Consider the following 6000-nt stretch of genomic DNA (forward strand, 5'->3'; position numbering starts at 1 on the left):
ACGCGCCTGTGTGTGTGCTGAGGGCAGGGTAGGAGAATCAGGGAGCAAATCCCAGAGTTTAGGGAAGGGGGCAATGTGAGTAGGGAACAGTGGGGAATATCTGACATCTCTCCCTAGGGAGTAGGTTTGGCGGTCAGCTAAGAGCCAAATGAGTGACTAGATACGTTTATGGGTGTATGAGACTACCAACTTGTTTGCATTGCACTCTCCCAAGTGATTAGCACAGTGCTCTGCATACAGTAAGAGCTCGATAAAGACGATTGGCTCTGTGAGACTGTCCGTCTATGGGGGAACCCGGGATTGTGAGTGCTCGGGAATACATGTGAGGGTATTATGTGTTTGGATACATGTATGTTTAACTGTGATTTTGAGTGTGAGAGTGAATTTGTCTACTCCAGGGTGCATTGCAGAGCTGGTATGTCCTTGCCGTTTTTGTCTCCTGGGGGCTTGATAAACACCGTTATTACAATTATCAGCCAGTCACTCAGCTTAGTACGGTTCTCTGCACACACTAAGCGCTCAGTAAATACGATGAATGAATGAAAGAATTCATTCACAGAGCAGAGCTCTGGGTGCAGAGCACTGTATTAAGTGCTTGGAAGAGCACAATATAACAGACACACCCCCAACACACAACGAGCTTACAGCCTCTGTACATATCCATAATTTATTTTATTTTAACGTCTTTATCCCCCTTTAGACTGTACGGTTGTTGTGGGGAGGGAACATGTCTACCAACTCTGTTACTTTGTATTCTCCCAAGTATTTAGTACAGTGTTCTGCACACAGTAAATGCTCAAAAATACGAATTCTAAATTGCTCTGTCTCTCACTTCTAGACTGTGAGCCCTCTGTTGGGTAGGGACCGTCTGTATATGTTTCCAACGTGTACTTCCCAAGCACTTAGTACAGTGCTCTGCAGACAGTAAGCGCTCAATAAATACGATTGATTGATTGATTGATTGATTGATACTACAACGTCTTCTAGGGCTTTTGCTGCCATTACTGCCACTATTACTGTGACTACTTTCCCCTCTGACATCTTTTTCATCTTGTTATCCCCACTTGGAAAAATATGGTGATAATAATAATACTAATAATAATAATGATAATAGTAATGGCATTTATTAAGCGCTTACTATGTGCAAAACACTTTTCTAAACCCTGGGGAGGTTACAAGGTGATCAGGTTGTCCCAAGGGGGCTCACAGTTTTAATCCCCATTTTACAGATGAGGTAACTGAGGCCCAGAGAAGTTACGTGACTTGCCCAATGTCACACAGCTGACAAGTGGCAGAGCTTTGGAATTCCCACCTTTTTAAATGGAAGTCTTTTATTAAGTTTCGAGGTCATTTTCTAATTAATAATTCTCTTCCAATATAAAATAAATTACTCCTCTCATAGAATCACCGGCAAAACTCCTGATGATTTCTTCACGGCATCAGGTTCTTTGTCCTATGCAGGGAGTTATCATCACAAACCAATGACCAACACCTCCATGGTGAGGGAATTCCTCCTTCTGGGTTTCTCGGGGGTCCGGGAGATGTAGCTGGTTCATGCCACGCTGTTCCTCCTGATCTACCTGGCAGCCCTGATGGGGAATCTCTTCATCGTCGACGTCACCTCCCTCTACCGCCACCTCCACACCCCCATGTACTTCTTCCTCAGGAACCTGTCTTCATCGACCTCTGCCTCCTCTGGGTCATCCACAACTCCCTGTCCATCCAAGTCCATCCACAACTCCCTGACCAACAATAGATCCATCTACTTAGTGGGCTGTACAGTCCAAGTCTTCACTGTGATTTGGTTTGCTGTCTCTGTGTTGTCTGTACTTAACAGTGATGTCCTTCGACCGCTACGTTGCCATCTGCCTCCTCCTGAACTACGAGGTCGTCATGGCTCGAGGGGCTTGTTAGAAGAGGGCCACAGCCTCCTGGCTCAGCGGGGGCCTGTTTGCAGCAATGTGTTCAGCTGGGATATTCTTCCTCTCCTTCTGCGGGTCCAAAATCATCCCCCATTTTTCTGTGACTTCTCTCATCTTCTGAAGATCATCTGCTCCGAGGACTACGTCGCCATCGACGTGAGCATCACACAGCATTAGCGTAAGTCATCTGCTGCTTCATTCTCATCATCATCTCATATGTGCGCACCTCCCGGGCCGTGCTGAGGATGCCGGCTGCCGAGGGCCGGGCCAAAGCCTTCTCCACCTGCCTACCCCACCTCGTCGTCGTCACCTTTTTCTTCTCAGCGGGTGTATTTGTTTATATCAAGCCTCCTTCAGACTCCTCCTTGATCTTGGACCTGCTGGTGTCCTTGTTCTATACCTCCTCATCTTCAGCCTGAGGAACCAGGACATGAAGGCCGCCATGGGCAGAATCCTAAAAGGGTCAGTCACCCAGCCACCACTCTACGACAAAATGTCTCCTTCTTTGTGCAGATAATCTCACACCACCACTTAACCAAGGAATTGCCCTCAGACCGAGACAGATACTTAGTGGTCCTATAGGGTTCACAGAAAACGCTGGACATTGTTGAATTGTTAGTCTGGGAGGGAGGCAGCTAAGACTGACATAGGACAGACTGACGTAGGACTGACAATCCAGTTTCGGGGATGCATCATGGCCCAAAGGAAGGGGAGTCCCTGGAGACTGTAAGCTCACTGTGGGCAGGGAAAGTGTTTAACAACTCGGTTAAACTGAACTCTCCCAAGTATTTAGTAAATCCAGTTTGGGGACGGTTCTAATCCCCACTCTGCCACTTATCTTCTGTGTGACCTTGGGCGAGCCATATTTTTTCTCTGTACCTCAGTATCCTTATCTGCAAAATGGGGATTTAGACTGTGAACCCCGTGTGGGATAACCCGATTACCTTGTATATACCCCTGTTTTTAGAACAGTGCTTGGAACATAGCAAGAGATTAAGAACGACCATATTTTTTAAAAAAATTATCATGACTTTAACCAATGGGGATCGTTCTAGACTGTAAGCTCACTGTGGTCAGGGAATGTGTTACAAGCTCTGTTATATTTAACTTTTCGAAGTACTTAGTACAGTGCTGGAACCAGAGTAAGTGCTCAAAAAATATGATTGATTGATTGAGACGAGTTCTGATGCCAGCTCTGCTACTTTCTTGCTTTGTGACCTAGCGGCAGTGACTTAACCTGCCTAGGATCTCTCTGCTTATATTCTGAGCCCCTGTGGGACAGGAATTGTGTCTGATCTGATCCTTTTGTTTCTACCCCAGCAAGTGGAACAAGTTAGGCACACAACCTATTAATAAATACAATAATGATATCATTATTAGTAATAACTATGAAAATATAATGATATACTCTTTAGCATGACTCTGGGGTGGAAATGAAAGTTGGAAAAGGAAGGTGGTATTGGAAAAGGGAAGAAAGGATGACTTTAGCTCCATCTGTCTTGCAAATCCATGCTCTCTCATCAATCGATCTTTCCTTCCTTCCATCCATCCATCCTTCCAACCATTCATCTATCCATCCCCCCATCCACCCATCCAGAGCACGGGTTTGGAACTCAGAGGTCGAGGGTTACAATCCCCATTCCACTACTTGTCTGCCATGTGAACCTGGGCCAGTCACTTCACTTCTCTGTGCCCTAGTTACTTCATCTACAAAATGGAGACATTGAACCTCTTCTGGGCCAGGGATTTTGTCCAACCTGATTACTTTGTATCTACTCCAGGACTTAGAACAGTGCTTGACACATAATAAGTGTTTAACAAAGACCAAAATTATTACTATTATCAATAAATCAATCGTATTTATTGAGCACTTACTGTGTGCAGAGCACTGTACTAAGCGCTTGGGAATTTCAAGTTGGCAACATATAGAGACGGTCCCTATCCAACAGTGGGCTCACAGTCTAGAAGGGGGAGACAGAGAACAAAACCAAACATATTAACAAAATGAAATAAATAGAATAGATATGTACAAGTAAAATAAATAAATAAATAAATAGAGTAATAAACATGTACAAATATATATATACCTGCATATATATATACAGGTGCTGTGGAGAAGGGAAGGAGGTAAGACGGGCGGAATGGAGAGGGAGGAGGGGGAGGGGGAGGAGGGGGAGAGGAAGGAGGGGGCTCAGTCTGGGAAGGCCTCCTGGAGGAGGTGAGCTCTCAGTAGGGCCTTGACGGGAGGAAGAGAGCTAGCTGGGCGGATGTGGGGAGGGAGGGCAGTCCAGGCCCGGGGGATGACGTGGGCCGGGGGTCGATGGCGGGACAGGCGAGAACGAGGCACGGTGAGGAGATTAGCGGCAGAGGAGTGGAGGGTGCGGGCTGGGCTGTAGAAGGAGAGAAGGGAGGTGAGGTAGGAGGGGGCGAGGTGATGGAGAGCCTTGAAGCCGAGGGTGAGGAGTTTCTGCCTGATGCGCAGATTGATTGGTAGCCACTGGAGATTTTTGAGGAGGGGAGTAACATGCCCAGAGCGTTTCTGGACAAAGACAATCCGGGAAGCGACGTGAAGTATGGATTGAAGTGGGGAGAGACACAAGGATGGGAGATCAGAGAGGAGGCTGATACAGTAGTCCAGACGGGATAGGATGAGAGCTTGAACGAGCAGGGCAGCGGTTTAGATGGAGAGGAAAGGGCGGATCTTGGCAATGTTGCGGAGCTGAGACCGGCAGGTTTTGGTGATGGCTTGGATGTGAGGGGTGAATGAGAGAGCGGAGTCGAGGATGACACCAAGGTTGCGGGCCTGTGATACGGGAAGGATGTTAGTGCCGTCAATAGTGATGGGAAAGTCAGGGAGAGGGCAGGGTTTGGGAGGAAAGACAAGAAGTTCAGTCTTGTACATGTTGAGGTTTAGGTGGCGGGCAGACATCCAGATGGAGATGTCCTGAAGGCAGGAGGAGATGCGAACCTGGAGGGAGGGGGAGAGAGCAGGGACAGAGATGTAGATTTGGGTATCATCAGCGTAGAGATGATAGTTGAAGCCGTGGGAGCGAATGAGGTCACCAAGGGAGTGAGTGTAGATCGAGAACAGACGGGGGCCAAGAACTGAACTATTATCATTATCAATGGCATTTATTGACCACATCCTGGGTGCAAAGCATTGTAGTAAGCTCTCAGGAGAGCTGAAAAGAGATAAAAGTGCATTGTCCCTGGTCTCCTGGAGATTATGATCTAATGGGGGCAATAGACACAGAATAAATTACATAGAAGAGGAAGGAAAGAAGGGAAAGGTGAGAAAGTGGATGAACACTTGATTCAAGAGTACAGTTTATATAGTCAGTATGAAAAGATGGTCAGCGGATTTGCAATCAGGATAAGTCAGAAGAAGCAGCATTGCTTAGTGGGAAGAACGCGAGCCTGGGATTCAAACGGGCATGAGTTCTCATCCCGGTTCCACCCCATGTCTGCTGTGCAAACTTGGGCTGGATCATTTATCTTCTCTGTGCCTCACTTCCCTCATATGTAAAATGGAGAATACGATCTGAGCCCCACGGGGCCATGGTCATTGTTTAATCTGATTAGCTTGTAACTACTGCAGCACTTAGTACAGTGTCTGTTATAGAGTAAGTGCTTCACAAAGACCATAGGAAAAAACTTACAGTTAGCTGATTGCCTGACAGATTGAGTGTATCAGGTTGTGAAGTAGACAAAGGTGAAAGCATTCACAGTGGCTAAAGGTTGTCGTTGAAACCAGGAAACGTTGGGACGCTGGGATGCAGATTCCACAGTTTCCATGGGCGCCCCGAGGTCCGGAACCATCACTGATGCTGCAGGGACTGGACTCTTTTCGTCCAGGAGCCTCAGGAACCACGTGAACAGAGGGTGCTTGGCTTGTCCAGGCCACGAGGTCCCTTGACAGGGCCCTGGGCCATCCTCCAGGGATCCCCCTTGGAGAATCTCTTGCTTTATCTATAGGCACGGGGGCCTGTCTGGAGAGCGTTTCAGGGTCTGGGGGAGAGTGGAGAGGGATTGAGGGCCCCTCTCTGTTCCTTCGTGGTTGACTGAACCCATGAATCTG

Source organism: Tachyglossus aculeatus (assembly GCF_015852505.1).
Source record: "Tachyglossus aculeatus isolate mTacAcu1 chromosome 12 unlocalized genomic scaffold, mTacAcu1.pri SUPER_6_unloc_4, whole genome shotgun sequence".
Lineage (NCBI taxonomy): Eukaryota > Metazoa > Chordata > Mammalia > Monotremata > Tachyglossidae > Tachyglossus > Tachyglossus aculeatus.